Consider the following 17109-nt stretch of genomic DNA (forward strand, 5'->3'; position numbering starts at 1 on the left):
TGGCCCCAACCTATCTGCCAAAGAGGCCGAGAAATGCTGAGGGTCACACAGATACCGGGTGAGCAATCACAGCTTTTGTAACAGCCACTTTCTCTAGAACTTGGTGGTTTCTGTATTTTATAGTCTCTAGTCAGAATAAAGGTTGTTTAGGCAAAGATTCACAAGTCTACCCAGAGATGCTCCCAAGAGAAAATGCAGGAATCTCCTTACTTCTTGGATGGTCAGGCAGCTCTGTGATGTCATCCAGACGATTCCCGTCTGCTACAGGAGGGTGCATCGCCTGTGAGTCATTGTAACATCTCTACCACTCAAAGAGCTTCTTTCAAGGTCTCCTACATGAGGACGCATTTAGCCCAGTATTATTCCATATTAATTTGGTACAGTTTTTCTCTTACTGTGTGTTCTGATTTCATGGGTTGCTCAGCTGCTTGTTTGTGCTGTCCTTCCTTCCTCCCTCCCACCCTGCTCTCCCTCCTTCTCTCTCAGCCCCCTTCTCTTTCTCTTTCTTTCTTTTTTTCCTTGCACAGTTTAAAGGTATGAACGATTTCAATGTATATGGCTACTGTTAGGTGATGCCCTTTTTCTCCTTTCTCTCCTGATCTGTAGAGCTGATACCCATACATTAGGGTCATGAACTATGTTCCAAATCCACATCCTAGGGGAAATTGTCAGTCCTTTCCTGTGCCTCCATGGGTCTTTGTCCTCAATCATCCTCTTGTTCTTCCCCCAACTTCCTTTTTGAGCTGGGTGCCTGCAGCAACCCTGTAATTCTCCTCCTCTCCTCCCTGCATTCTGTTTAGAGATATCTAACAGCAACTGACTGGGTTTATATTAGTTTTTTGGATACATTTTCCACTTCTCAAGGCTCTTTCATCAGGGGTTCTTTGCCAGTAATTACCATGACACTGAAGACTTGAAGGAGCTTCCTCTCGGCATTGAGTGATGTGATTTCTTAATACAACTTCTTTTTATTTTTAGAGGGGAAAATTAAATTAAATGTGCTGCTGCATACTAGGCTTATTTAGTCTGCAAAGACACTGGAATAATTCTGTTTAAATGAGTTTCAGCCTTCTCAACCATTCTGTCCAGTCGCATGAAAATAAAAAAAGGTCTTTAGTGGTGTGTATCATTTCTCTAAGGATATTTGTACAAAGTCAAATATAATCATAAAGACCATTGGTTTTGAGGATAAGCCACTCACTGGCATTTTATCTTGATCAGAGTTTGGCACATTAGGGCCTTTGGGCCAAATGCACCTGCTGCCTCTTTTTTGTAAATAAAGTTTTATTGAAACACAGTCATGCTCATTTGTTTACACATTTTTTAAACCAGGTTTTGCACTGCAACAGCAGAACTGAGTAGCTGCAACAGAGTCTCTGCAGCACACAATCTCTAAAATACTTATATCTGGCTCTTCACAGAAAAAATTAGCCAGTCCTGAAGAATCACCTTGATGAACAGATGCATTTTTTTAGTGAGCATTTTAGGATTTTTGCATATCTAATTGTTTTTATAGGAAACACTGTTTACCTGAGCAATTTCACCACCCGTTGGCAGGCTTAACTATGAAGGTCACGTGTAAGGGAAAAGAAGTTTGTTTACAAGTTAAAGGCCTGTAAAGTTCCTGGACCCAATTCTAGCATGTGCATGAAGGCTTCCTATCACCAATGAGCAATTCTTGGATGCCAGCAGGGTGTCCAAAGAGTTCAACTCAATTTTAACACTGTCTACCTGGAGGTAGAACCAGATTCCATAGGTAAAGAAAGGCTTTGTCCTACAAGACACCGTCCACTGCAGATGTCAGTTGCAAGCCCAGGTTGTCACATGTGCTTCTGAATGACTGACTGTAAATCACGCTCTCATGATCCTCTCCTTGGGTTTGATTTGTTGGTTAGAACCAACCACCAGATGAAGAGATACATCTGATGAGTTCTTGAACAAAGGAGCTTCTATCCTCCTGGAGCACAGGGCCTGGTGTGGTGGCACATGGAAATGTTCTGGTTCTTCAGTCAGAAGCTCTCTGAAAAAGAAGGACCAAAATGCTGTCCTTTTGGATTGTTATGGAGGCTTCATTATGTAGTCATGATTGACTAAATCATTGACCAGGGGCAACTGATTCAACCTCAAGTCCCTCCCCTCTTTAGAAATCAGAGGATGAGACAGCCAGCACCAATCCTCTAATCACCTGATTGGTTCTCCTGGCAAACAGCCTCTGTTTTTAGGTGCTTATAAAAGTCATCTTATTCACGTAATCAAAGACACCTTTATCCTCTGAACACTTAGGAAATTCCAAGAGTTTTGGAAGCTGTGAGCCATAAATTGTAGGTGAAGACCAAATATATATTTCTTATAAATCACAACATTGTAGGACCCATTTATATTCTTTCATTCATAACTCTTCCTCAGTTTAAAAACAGTACAAAACAAAACCAATTATGGAAGAACTAAAATTAAATAATTTTTTTCCCTGTACTCCATCTCATTCCTTATTTCTGATTCTCCACAAGACTGCTAATTCTAGCATGCAAGTTGGAGATTACCCTAGGGCTGACACTGAGGACATGGTTTATTTTAATTAGAGTGATTTTTCCCTCTACTAAAAGATGCCCAAGTAATTTTTCTGGCCAAAACCTCTTTAATCTCTGGTATCTGGCACTCAGCAATCAGCCTAATAATCATGCTGAAAACTTACCACTTCATGATTATTTATGTCAAAAACATGGATGCTTTAAGTGAAGATCAGTTTCACAATTAGATAATTGGTATGCGTGACATTCATCTACTGTTTCATTTGGAAATTGACTTGAAGATGAGAAAAAATGAACTTTTTTTTTTAAAGGCAGATATTAGGAGATTTCCTTAACACCTAGGTTATTTGTAGTGTAAGATAGAGAGAATTCAGGGGCCTTGAGCTCACCTGTGAGAAATTATGTGGCGAGAGATACCTTATTCTTTATGAGCAGGAGTGAGAAATAGTAGTAATCACATGGGGGGGAAATGGCCTTTTCTTTACCTCGCTGAAGAGAGTTAGAACTAACATTCAGGGTGTGGATTTATCTGCCTGGATCATGGTTGAGTAAATAATAACGACATTAGTGATGGCTAGTATTTGTTGAGCCTTTACTGTGTGCCAGAACTGTGCTCATGGTTTACATACCTTATCCATTAAATATTCCGCCAAACTCTTTAAGGTGGTTGATGTTTATCCCCATTTTAGAGATGAGGAAATGGCAGATCTGAAGTTTAAACCCAAGTCTGTCTGACTGTAGCCCAGAGGTTTTTAACTGGAGGTGATTGTGCCCCCTTCCTGCCAGGGGACACCTAGCAATGACTGGAGACATTTTTGGTTGCAATCCGGTTGGGGAGGTGCTATAGACATCGAATGGGTGGAGGCCAGGGATGCTGCGAAACAGCCTACTGTCCACAGGACGGTCCCCCACAACATAGGGTTATCTGGTCCCTAATGTTAGTAATGCCGAGATTAAGAGAGCCTGCTCTAGAACTTGCACAACTAATACAGTCTTCCGAGTCTCTAGATTTAGAAGATGTCACCAGGGTTCTAGCTTCTCCATAATCCCAGGGAAGCAATTTGTGACTTTCTCTATCCATCTTTCCTGATTTGCCTCTTTCTTTCTCTTAGAAAAAAAAAAAGCAGTATTTTCCAAATAGCCACCAGATCCACATTCTGTATACAGTGGACTAGAGATCTCTTACCCTTCCTTCATGTGAATTCCACAATCCCTTTTAGGGACTTTCAGTATAATAAACACAGATAACTACCTTTAGAGAACAGAAATACCATTACTGTGTTTCAGTCAGACATGCTTCTTTATCCTTCTATCAAGCCGCATTAAATGTCTCAACCTGTCAAATGAATTTTTTTGCCCAAAAAAGTGAAGATACATTACAAAAAGTGAGAAACCAGAGGCCAGTGCTCCCCAAACGTAATTCGTGGTTCTGACAGGGTAGATGGTCTCACCTGCAACGCACTAGTCTATGTTGATATCTTTCTCTTTTTATCCAGGTTTACCTCCCTCTGGCTTCAATCTTTTATCCACAGTCCACCTTCAAACCTCACATTGTGTGAACATCTAATTTATCCAGGGCCACGCCAGGCAAGCAACCTTTTCCTTACTGGGCTTCTTTGAGCTGTTCCTTCAGAGGGGCTTAGTTCTAAATCTCTGATCTCAAACCAGATTAGAATTTCGGAGCTAATGATCAACAGTGCATCAAGCTTATTTCACATTCCATATCTGATTCTACTCAAAGTGTAGTGGTTTTTTTTTTTAATAGAAAAGAGGCTTCTAGAAAAGAAGCTATTAAAAAACAGAATCTTTTTTTTAAGAAAAAGTCTCCTTTCAACTCCTCTACTTACCTAGTCATGAGGCAACTTGATGTTTCTCTCAGTTCTGACAAGTGCATTTAGGCTGCCTCCACAGCAGATCAACATATAGAGTGCCATGCTGCGGGGGTGGTGTGCTGCCAGGCACTATGGGGGATCCACAGAAACAGAAGGAAAGTCTCTGCCCTCAGGGGTTTTACACTGTGGTTGGGGAAATGGGACATATGTACACACATGGAAAATGAAGTAACTAAACAAGAGATAAACAATAATACAAAGCAATAATCCAGGAGGTTGCAAGAAGTATATCTGCTTTAAACAAAACAAAACAAAACAAAAGGTACAGCTCATTGTTCAGGAGGAAGAAAGTTCTCTATGGCCTGGAGCGTTCTGAAGTCTTCATTTAGAAAAGGGGATTTGAGGAAGAGAACATATTCTCATGGAAGTTAGAAAAAGAGGAAACCATATATAACAGAGGCTGGAGAGAAAACATGTAGGGTGGGTTCCAGGTGCCATGTGCCTACCAGATACAGTGCAGGACCATCCAGGACTATGTAGCAGTAAACCTAATGGGGTGGCAGAGGCCAGAATTTAGGAGACCTTAAACGTCATGTGATAGAATTTCAGTTTTATTCCATAGGCACTGGGGAGTCATTGAAGCTTGCATCCAAATTAAAACAGCTCCCTAACTACCTTGGCTTTTACTCGTGGCCCCCATCTAATCCATTTTCCAAAAGGTAGACAGACTTATTCTTTTAAGACAAAAATCTCATCATGTTGTTTCCTCACTTAAAGCCATCAGATGGTTTCCTATTGCAGTTGAATAAAACCCACATGCCACACTGCAGTTTCCATGGTCTTGTGTGATCTGGCCCCCACCTCATTTTAGGCATCTTTGCTCCTGAATCACAGTGCCCCAGCCATACTGTCTTTCTTGAAGACACAAATCTTGTTTCTACCAAAGGAACTATCTACTTGCTAGAACTCTGGCTTGAACTTGTCTTTTTTTTGATCCTCCAATGGTCAGTTCCTTCTTGGCATTTAACCCTCAGCACACACTCTACCTCCTTTGAAATATCAGGTATGATTCTGGAGTATTTTCTTCATAGTTCTTACCACTGTCTAAAATTATATTATGTATATGCTTTGTTTGTGTGTACCCACTAGTAAATCTGTCTGTTTACTCCTAGCTTATCATGGGTTCATCCTGATGCTGAGTATGGTGCATGGCATAAGTAAGTTTCAATACATATTTGTTGAGGGGATGGATGAGTGGGGTAGAGATTGACATAGAACGGTGAATTACAGAACTGGTATAATATTGGTTCATCCATCAAATATCTATGGAGCTCTTCTTTACTAGTAGCTGAGGATGCAGCACTGAATTCCCTCCCACGATGGTGCTGACAGATGAGGGGACCAGGATTTAGCAAGTGATGTCAAGTGTGGTGAATGGTACCCGAGAAGAGATGAGGTTAAGACGGCACATCCCAAGGGAGGCTGTCCTAGACGCTGGGGTCATGGACTTCTCCGAGACCCGCATTATGGGAAGGATTTGGGTAAGAGAAGGAGGTAGGGGGAGAGAAAACCATTCTGGGTGGAAGGAATAGCATTTGTGGAGACAGTGAAATGGGAGATTGTGGATATACCTCAAGGACCAGAAGATGGCCAGGATGGCTGGAATGGACCAGGAGTGGAGAGAACAATATCATGAGGTCATAGAGTCCATCAGGGATCAAATTTTGAAGGAAGACATGAAGAGAATTTTAAATTTAATTAAAAAGTCACCGTGGAGGGGTTCGTAATCAGATCTGGCTTTTTCAAAGATCTTCTTGTATGGCTTTTGGATAAAAAAGGATGTGGGATAGTCAGTTAGGACGTCGTTGTAACAGTCCAGGTGAGAAATTATTAAGGTGGTAGTGGTGGTATTGCTGGAGAAGATACTCATATTTGGAGGCAGAATTTTTCTTGGTGATTATCTGGATGTGAGTGATGGGAGACATGGTGTTTCGCCCTTCTAGATGGGTTTTTGGTTCTTAGCAAACAGATGGACAGGTAGTGTCATTCACTGAGATCAGCATTTTCCTGAGAGGAAAGTTAGTTCAGTTTTGGGTATGTTGAATTAAGATACCTCGAGATATTTGAGAGTTACCATTTAGAGAAATGCCAAAGAGGAAAACAATAATCTAGGAATAGAGTGATGGTGGTTGGCTCATGAGGTGGCAACAGAAATGGCAAACAAAAGACACAAGATTCATTTTCTATCCCAAATGCTTTAAAATAACCTTCTTCCCCATCCCCCCCCAAGACTTAGCTGCAGTCTTAGATATTAAAAATATGGATAAAATCCCAATTGCGAGTCGGCTGCTGGAAGAAATGAAGAAATTCTGAAAAGAGCCTTAATTCAGTGTTCACGTTTGCACCAAATTACTGTATTTAAAAGGAGAAAATGTGATTTTACAAATTATGAAAAACATCTCAAGTGTCCTTTTTAAACTGTAATAGATTCTCTACTCCAAAGAACATTTTTGCACTGCAGAAATTAGTATAAATGTTGCTCTGTTTTATGGCATGGGGAGACAAGGAGATGTGGCAATACCAGGATTTTATTAAACTCTGGACAAATTGGGGAGGATGTTTCCTGCTATTTGAAAGAAGTGACTGATCTTTTTTTTTTTTTTTTTGATTTGGAAATGCTAAGAGGAAAGGAAAGCTGCAGAAATGGCTTAAAACAGCTCTGCGGTGCATTTGGCAGGAAGTTTAGTGTGTGTGCGTGTGTGTGTGTGTGTGTGTGTGTGTGTGTGTGTGTGTTTATCCCAGAGAGAAATTAGGGGGAAAAGGTGACTTTTATTGCTGAAATTAATTTTATTGTCATACTAACTAACCCTCTTCCTCCTCACTCCTTGCTATCACACAGAGATAAAAAGGTGACGAGAAATGCTTTTTCAGACACCATGGTTTCTCACAGTGTTTGGGAATTCTGGCAGCCGAATGCTAGGTTTGTAAATATGTCCCAGAAAACTGCAAAGCTACAAACAGTTACATAAAGAATGAGGAATCCGATTAAGAAACGAGCATTTATATTTTTACTGGATTTTACTTTTAACATAAAACATCTTGGAAAAAGTTTTATGATTTAGCATTTATGAATGACTAGATTTTAAGAGAATTGTAATATTTTTTTAGGGTATTTCAGCTCTATGAGTTATTTCTTGTAGATTCAGATAATGACATTATAAATCTTTCTGTGGAGGCAATTACTAAGGCAGAAATGGCCTATTCCCCATTGGCTTTTAGGTTCAGCTTACTGACATATTACAAGCAGGCTTACCGTGGTCATTAAAAACTGATCTGGGATTTATTGTACCTCTTTAAACTCTCAGTACTTTGAAAAGTATTGAACAGAAAGGAATACAAAGTGAAGTTACAAAGGGGGCCAGCAAGGCAATCAGGAGAAAAGCAGATTTAATTTATCCATCCAAGACCACCAGAAGTATGAAAATACCTGAAACTGGAGCATGAGGTTCGTAACAGAGGCAAGGACACGCTTGCTAAGTGAGGATTTGAAACCCGAAATGGTTTCAAATACCATATTAGAGCTGAGAGTTAAAGAGACATTGGTGTAAGATACTGCACAAAAGGTGAAGTGGGTTTTTTAACCTTTGTTGAGAAGTGGCCCACCTGGAGACATAGAACATTACAGAAGAAGAACAATGCTCTCTGGCTGGCAGTGCTTCCACCTTTACCACAATGGTAGCCACCTACAATACGGGTAGAAATAAACTAGAGCTTTCTAATACTCTGAATTCCCTCATTCTTCTTCTTCTTCTTCTTCTTCTTTTTTTTTTTTTGGAGTGGGTAAATTAGGTTTGTTTATTTGTTTAACCAGAGGTACCGGGGATTGAACCCAGGACCTTGTGCATGCTAAGCACATGCTCTACCACTGGGCTATACCCTCCCCCTCCCTCTTATATTATTCGCTGGTCTTCATCCTTCTGCTTTCCCACAAATGATATTGGAATACCTTTTGTAGGAAAACATATCCCCAGCAATATTCTAAGCAGATGTGTTATATCAGCACAAAGGCAGGAAGGTGAGAGAAATCATAATTGGAGACAAGGGAAAGCAAGGAGAAAGACTCCCTAAAGAAAGTAGGGATTTAGCTCTGACCTTTAACCACAAAAGTCAGGGCAGTCATCCAGGAGTGGACCAATGCTTTCCTTCTTTGCAGATTTGCTTATTGAACAAGATGGAACTTGCTCCCTCTTTTGAAAGAGAATACAAGAGGACTTGAAAATGCTTTTATCACTTTGCTCAAGGAACAAGCTGAAAGTTTGTGTGTTTTTCTTTTACCATTTGAGGTTTTCTTAGTGTTACAGCCCAGCAACTTGTTCATCACCTTTAAGGCAATACGTTGCTAAAATAAAAGAAAATCAACCAAAATCACTGCACTGTTCTGTTTGTCTAAAACACTTTGTTTCCCATGGCTGGTTTTTTCTCATTATTCAGATTTCAACTCAAATGCCACTGCTTTAGTGAGCCCTCCCCAGACGTTATATTCAACTCCCCATCCCTGACACACGTCATCTGTCACCCTTTCTATTTCTTCTTAGAGCCAGCAAACTTTTTCTGTAAAGACTCAGAGAGCAAATGTTTTAGAATTTATGGAGCACATGATGTATGCCCCAAGTGCTTAACACTCCACTGTAGCACCAAAGCAGCCACACGTGAACAAAGAAGAACAAAAGAGCACGGCTCATCAACCAGTTGTACAAGGGTTAAGTCAACCCCGTCTCCCCAGCAGTCTCCCACCAACAGTGCACCCTGAGGGGGATTCAGGATGAAAAACAAGAGGAAGTACTCTAGATAAAGACGCCTCTAGGTAGTTAGGTGCATATCTCAGGAACAATTTTAATGACCCCAGATTCTTGCATCTTCCCATACATAGAAAAGTGCAAAAATCATTAACTTCAAATGTGTTCCTTGTGATTAACAGCAATTTTTTACCAAGATGTATGCTTGACTATAAGTATTTCCTAGCCAAAAAACTCTTATGTGTACTGGCTCCTCCTACCTCTTCGGAGCAGTTTCTCAGACCTGTAGTCCCAGGCTGTAGTTCTCAGAGACCCTGAGTAAAACGTAAACTCATAACTCTTGTGCGCGTTTTTCATTAAGTTGACACACAGATAACATGTAAACGTTGTTCTGATAATACTTTATTTACAGGAACAGGCTGTGAGCCGTAGTTTGCCAACCTTTGTTTTAAGAGAACCTTTTGTTTGAAACTTTTGCGTGCATTTATGTATTTTCCAAGTCTGTATGTCTCTCTCCATTAGAATTTGAGATTCACAAGGCCAGCAATATAATCTCCTCTGAGTTTACCACTACATTGTGAACGCTAAAAGGGTAGCACATATTAGGTGTTCAGTAAATATATGATGAGAAAATGAGCCAAAATGTCTCTCTTAAGTAGTCATTGTGCTGTTTTATTCTACTGTTTTAAAATACAAAGCAAACCTATAATTTCTTGGAAAATGGTACAAAGTAATTTTTTTAAGTGAAGAGTTTTGGTGTATTTGTAAAATGACATGTTGGTTAAAACATCTTGAATTAATTTGGGGTTTACCTTATGGGTTTAGTTCAAGCCCTTAGTTCAGATTTCATTCAGACTAGACTGAATGTGATTTAATACACTTCTCCTCACTCCACATTGTTGTTTGATGGATTCCACGAAAATATCATAGCTCATGAGTTTGCTGTCACCTGAGTATATAATCCATGCTGCAATCAAAGGGCACTCAGCACTGTAGAATATTATGAATTCTGGTGGACTCAGTCACTTATTAAAGAGTTCCGCTTCATTCATTGTCTGTGTAATTTGCCAGCAAGTCCATAGTTTGACTGTGGGGCCTAACCTAGCCAATCAGTTTGAGTGGTTCTGTTTCCTGACACTTTGGGATGTTAAAATTCTTCCCACAGTTTCAGACATATTCTTTATTCCTAATCCTGGTACATTCAGAATGGAAAGCAGATTTCCAGTGTCTGTGTAGTGGTTGTGGAGGGTTGGGGGAGTTGTTTGAAGCAAGTATCATTCCAACAGAATTAATTTGCAAAGTTCATTTTGCAAAGTTCCTTGGCTGAAAATCTTCATGTAAATGCAGCTATTTGTACAAATTGTGTTCTTTCCATTTGTGAGCTGGTTTGGAAACCAACATTTGGCATTTTTTTCACAACAGGTTTCCCAGACTCCTAATCTAGGTATCACTGAAAAGTTGTAGATTGTCTTTTAGCAGAAATCACATGAGATGTAATCAAATATCACCCTTTTCTTGGACGCAGTTCACCTTTAGGAAGCCTAAATTCACTAGAATGGAGGAGAGAGTTTTTACAGAGTTTCAGTAAAATGTGGAATGTTCAGATTTGCTGCCCTTCAAGACTCACTTCTAACTGAGGAAGGCTCTTGTGGATCTGAACTCTCCTCGGCAGCCCTCTAGGACAGGGTACTTGAGGAGTAGTAAGATTTTGCTACTGTTGGTAAGTATCAAATTCATTTCCTTTTTTATTGACTTTGGACATTTAGGAAGCCATTGACAGTTCATAAAGAATGAAGACTGAAGGAAGGTCTTTAGTATGAGCTCAACCTAGGCATGAATGCAGTGTTCATATGTTGATTTTTATCTTCCTGTCTTCCTATTGCAAGGTATTCTGGTGAGACTTTTAATTATGATCATCCACTCTATGAAATGGGACCCCCAACGGGACCTTCATAATAGGACTCATTATCTTTATCTCTCTGCTTGGTCTAGGCATGAACTCCTAACTAGATCAGCTGTTTAGAGTCTTCTCTGGAACTGACAAGTAGACAGTGAAGAGAAGAAATTCTTTTTCCACTGGGGTTGATAAACTTCAACAGTGGATCCTAGGGAGGAGAAGTATGGGGTCATTTCCTCTATGAAGAACATATCCAAGCAAAGGTTAGAAGTCCTAAGATGCAGGAAATGAAAGAGACCAGATGTTGTTGACAAGCTTTTCCTAAAGGCAACCTTATCCTGGTCTTCCCAAATTTATGAGCCAATCAATCCTCCTTTTTTAACTTAACCATTTGATTTGGGTTTTCTGTCACTTGCAACCAAAAGAATTCTCGCTAATATGGCTATTTTCTATCATTCTTAATCTTCTCTCCAACCTACAGCTCTATGATACACACTTTTTACCCTAAGAAATACCTTTTAAGCAACTTAAGAGTTGAATGAATGGATCTGTAGTTTTATTCTACATACTCATTTTGGGGGGTGGTCTGTATGAAATGTAAAAGCATAGTTTAATTCCCCAGAAGAATCTAGCATTTCTGTAAAACAGCTTCTTAATTAAAAAGATATGCCAGAGTCTTTTTGAGATGCTGATTATTTGATTTATTTGGAGTAGACCAGGCATGCCTGGTTGAGAACTACAGCTCTATAGCTTTGATGACTTAATTATTAAATGTATTTTTATTGATTCCTGGGCTTGGACCTTACAAATTATTTTCATTGAAGTCTTTTTTGATAGAAAAGTCTCAGGGGCAACTTAGCTTGGCGCACGTGCCAATTGAAATATATTCACTGTGGCCAGAGGAAAAGAAAGCTCTATTTGGTGTGACCTGGGTCACCCATCTTTGGAACAAAGAAAAGATGTCGTCCCTATCCCCTCTCCCCCCATGAACTGAGTAAGATCTATCTGTAGTGTAGAGGAGAGCTGTCTCCAAAGAATGGGATATTGGGGAAACAAAGTAATAAAATCAGGAATAGCCAAATGGAAGGGATGCATAGGGCAAAATATGGGGGAGGGTGGCGGCTGAGCTTCCATAGCCTCTCCAGGCATGCCACTCTCCCAGTATCTCCATATGTTCACTAACCTGAAAACTCTCTCAACCCCTTCAGTTAAGGTTTTTATGGCGACTTCATTATGTAAACATGATTGATGAAACCGTTGGCCATTGGGAACTGAACTCAATCTCTAGGCCTTCTCCCATCCCCCAAACCAAGTAAACTGATGGGGGAAGCAGGCTGTGCGTCTGCAGAATTTCCTCTATTCTTTGTCTCACTTATGCCACCTTCCTCTCTTCCCTGTCCGTATGGTAGAGATTTCTTCCTTAGATTCACGGTCTCAGCATTTAGAATGTAACTGTCTTGAGGTCCCCCCTTTCTTGTGGTTGCAAACTAGTAAGTAAATACCTGACAGGTGTTCTGCATGAGTTCAGTTTGCCCCTGCTCCTTGAAAGCCAACTTTATATTTCTATCATCCCCTGCAGTATTCAGTTGTAAATATATAACTAGGCTTCCTTAAGATATAGGAAAGTTTTGCAAAGAAGTACATTCTGCAGTGGGAGTAGATGGGGCTGTAACTCAGGTCATGTTCTTGGATTTTAATATGACTCTTCTGTTCATTGTTCACTTAAGAGAAAAGAGAATTGAGAGGGAGGGACTCTCGGTTACTAGACCAGCACTTGATATCTCAGCATCATAAGTCACATTTTCAGAAAAATCACATCGTTCATTTTTTCTAAAATATTCATTTGCACTTACATGTCACATTTCACTCGATATTACTTTGTGTAAGAATAGCAGCATTCTTGCCCTTGTGGGGCTTGTAATCTAGCTGGGGAGACAGAGCAAAAATGGATGAACACAAGACAATTGATGAAATGGTTATAAATGGTGATTACTGCTATGAAGGAGGAAAAGAGGACACTGAGGAGGGTGGTCAGGGAAAGCCTGTTTGGGAAAGTGACCTCTGCACTGAGACCCCTCCATGGAGTAAGGGAGAGCTAAGTATTGCAGGCAACAGAAGAACATGTGAAAAGCATCCATCCAAATGACAGCCAGGAGAAAGTGAACATTCTTCAAGTATATTCAACAGCAATTGCAATTATGTGATGTTGATTGGCTCCAAAAAGAAGTGGCAAGAAGTCTGGAAACTCATCCTGACAATGAGCTTCTCGGTGCCGCGATGTGTGCATGTGTGTTTGTTCAAGCAGTTTTGTTTTTCCACTTCCTCATTTTCCTAATGCCGTCATGCAGCTGCCTCACCTGAATGCCAGTCGCTAAATGAGGCAGCAGCTATGGATCCAGGGAAACAAAGGGGAATGTTGCCATAGTAACAGAGGCCAAGGAGAACAGCTCCTCCTCTTGCTCTCCAGAGTCCCTCTCACAAGGGGAGGCTGGGGAGACGTCCTCAGCTAGGTGCTCCCAGTTATGGGGCTGGCAGGGCCTTTCTCAGCCCTCAGTTAGTTTCCCAACCATCCCTTTGAGCATTTTAGGAAAGTTACTCAGTCCTTAGTTACCAAACATGGGAGAGAAATGAAACAGCTTAGATGTTTCATTTAGACTGGATTATAGGTTAGACTGGCTTTTATTCCTTTGGAATTATTTTGCATTTCTTCATTCCTACTGCCCCTTTCTCTTCTTATCAGTCTCCATGCACATAAAATATACATCAGCTGGTATTTGAGACATGGTACCCTGACTTCATTTACCAGGCAAAATTGTAGTGCTCCCTGCAGTATTGTAATATGAGTAGTTGCCCAAAGTTCTATGACATATCACTGTTCCCGCTGTTGGAAAGAGTGATTTTTTGAAATATTCATCATGTTCTGATCAATTTTAACAGATCATGGTATCTGTAAAAAGATAATACTTGACAGCAAATGAATTGAAGCTGTTTTAATTGGACTGAAGTTCCCTTGTGAGAATTTAATGTTTTTTTTATTGACATTTCCAGGAATCTATCCCAGAGAAATTGGGATCTCCTTATGAAATGCCATCCTCACCTATCTTTTGCATGCTCAGAAATTGCTCCTATTTCCACATGAAATTGAAGTCTTAATTTATACAGTTTTACCATTCTACTCCTTGGTCATCTGGAATGCTCTTCTGGAATTTAGATACCACTTCTTGGTCCATCATTAATTATGTTTTCAGTTGTATCTGGAGACTAAGGAAAGAGGCACAGGTAAAGAGGACAGAATTTGGAGTCCGGTGGGATGGTGTTCTAATGCTAGCTCCATCGCTTACCGTTTGGAGTTGGATCTCAGTTGAGTTATTTACCTTCTCTCGGCCTCAGTTGTTGCATTTGTAACATGGGTGTAAAAATAGTATCTATTTCCCGGGATTATGGTGAGGATTAAATGAGTCAGGTTGTCTAAAGTGTTCAGTGCATGGCCAGGTATAATAGTATCTGTTGCTGAGATGGTGATAAATGTAACGATGGTGGTAAAGATGTTCACCTTATCTGCCCAGCAGTATTGTAGGCTTCCCAAGGACAGTAGTCAGCACCTCTCTCTTCTTTCCCTCCTTTCCAAATAGCATGTGGCAACAATAGACATGTAGATAACAACAAGGGATAAAAATGTTGTTTAACATAATTAAATTAATTCCATTAATTAATCCATGTAATTTTTTATCCCAATTATCTGTCATATATATATATGTATGTATATATATATATATATATGTATATGAGAGAAGGGGAGAGAGAACAAAAGATGAAAGATGAATACTTTAATTATGGAAGCAAATTTAGCTAGGAACAGTAGACCTACCACAGTCTCAACTTTGGTTATGATTGGAATTTTTTTTTTTAAAGTACAGTAATAGGAGTTGTGGTAGCCATGGTCCAGTGTCCTTTTAGGCTACAGTTAGCAGAGTGCTTTTTTATTTCTTGCCATCACCAATACCAGGGATTCTATTGCTGGAAATAGTTGAGAACTCTCCACTCTTTGTGGAACTTTCCTCATGAGACTTCCTAATACTGCTGTGCTCAGCAGTTTTGAATTGCTGTTTCCATGGAGAGTATTCTTCAGCATGAGTGAAGAGTGATGCTAATATGTGCATAAATATATATGAACTTCCAGAAAATACTCTCAGTGTAATGTCTTACTCTTTGGAAAATGCTTCAAATTGTTACCTGGTGGATCTTAAATACAAGGAAATCTCTTTCAAAAACGTTCTCTTCTCAGTGCTGACATTGGTAAGAACTCTAATTGGGAAGGAAAATGTGAGGTACACTAATTAAAGACAAGATGGTTTTGTGAAAGGAAGGCTTTTTTCTACCCTGGTACCAGATGAGACAGACAGTTTGGTCCATGGCAGGTGCCTGTTTCTCTGACTAAGGGTTCAAAGACCCCTAGAGTTCTGAGAACATAGCCTCTGGATTGAGTGTTCCCAGGTTTGAGATACTGCTCTAGTAAATCAAATTCTCTTTAGAGGAAGTGGTTGGAAATGTATGTGTAGGCAGTGGTAAAGTGTTGAGGGAATCGTAATGTAGGCCTTAAATATATTGCTTGAATTTATTTTACAATGTGGTAGAGTGATATTTTCTTTGTTATAACTAAAGATAAATAAGTATATCATTTATGTGAAGCTCAAATAATATTAACTGATGTTTATTTGCGTATTAACTTCCAGGTGCTATTCCACATTTTATTGAAAAATACTTACATACAATAAAACATACAGGTCTTAAGTGTATTGTTCCATGAGTTCTGACAAATGTGTACATCCAATACCCATGTGTAACCAATACCCTATATAGAGCAGAGTTTGGCAAACTGCTACCCTTGGACCAAACGCAGCCTGTGGAGTGTTTTTGTGTGGCCTGTGAACTAAGAATTTTTTTTTAATATTTTTAAAGGGTGATTAAAACAAACAAACAAAGAACAATATACAATAAAGACTGTATGTGAACCTCAAAGACTAAAATAGTTACCATCTGGTCCTTCACAGAAACCTTTCCCAACTCTTACCAAGTACCACCATCACTCTATAAAGTTCCTCATGTTCTGACCCCCAGAGGCAGAGGCTATTCTGATGTCTATCATCATAGATTAGTTTGCCTGTTTTTGAAGTTCAAAAAAAAATGCAATCATGTAGCATGTTCTCTTTAGGGACTGGATTCTTTCTCTGAGCATAAAAAAAAAATCACAGGGAGGATATAGCTCAAGTGGTAGAGCACAAGCCTAGCATACAGTAGGTCCTGGGTTCAATCCCCAGTACTTCCTCCAGAAATGAACAAACCTGGTTACCTCCCCCTGCCCAAATAGAGTAGTTAAATAATACAATGATAGGTAAATTAAAAAAAAAACCACACACATTAAAAAAAAATCACCTATGTTATTTTGTGTATCAGTAGTTCATGCCTTTTTTATTGCTGAGTATGATTCCATTACGGGAACACAGAATTTGTTTATCTAGTTGACTGCTGATAGACACTTGGGATGATTTCCATTTATTTTTTTCTACTATGAATAATCTGCAGTGAACATTCTTGTACAAGTCTCTCTGTAAACATAAGTTTTCATTTTTTTCAGGTAAAGACGTAGGAATGGAATTGCTGAATCATAAAGTAGGTACATTTAACTTTTTAAGAAACTGCTGAATGTTTTTCTGCAGTGGTGACATAGCTTATGTTGACATCCCCATCAGAGAGACGTGTACAAAAGGCCCAGTTTTCCCGCAACTTCATCAGCATTTAGTGCTGCCAGTCTTTAATCTTAGCTGTTCTGGTGCATGCCAGAGACCGCTCTTCCTGTCTTAAAGTTACTTAACCTGCCCACCCTGCTCCGAATGACTCTGGGAGGCCAATGTTATTCTTGTCCCTGTTCTAATGGTAAGAAAAACAAGGTCACAGGGATTAAGGAATGGCCTCAGGTCACATGACTGATAAGGGACCCAATTAGTCTGGCTCTTAAGCAGGCATATTGGGTTACTCCATTAAATACCCAGTATTAC

The 17109-nt window shown here is 39.8% G+C and overlaps 1 protein-coding gene across 18 annotated transcripts in view; it reads left to right on the top strand.

The window, feature by feature from the left end:
* TSHZ2 (teashirt zinc finger homeobox 2) overlaps positions 1 to 17109 on the top strand; it is a 911650-nt gene that overhangs the window by 288613 nt on the left and 605928 nt on the right. For 3 of the 18 annotated variants that reach the window (XM_072944411.1, XM_072944413.1, XM_072944419.1), the window contains one exon: positions 16689 to 16723. The exons of the other annotated variants lie outside the window; for them this stretch is intronic. The gene's annotated coding sequence lies outside the window, so the exon portion shown is untranslated. The remainder of the gene's footprint in view (positions 1 to 16688; positions 16724 to 17109) is intronic. 18 annotated transcript variants of the gene reach the window in all.

Source organism: Vicugna pacos, chromosome 19, assembly GCF_048564905.1.
Source record: "Vicugna pacos chromosome 19, VicPac4, whole genome shotgun sequence".
NCBI classification, from domain to species: Eukaryota; Metazoa; Chordata; class Mammalia; order Artiodactyla; family Camelidae; genus Vicugna; species Vicugna pacos.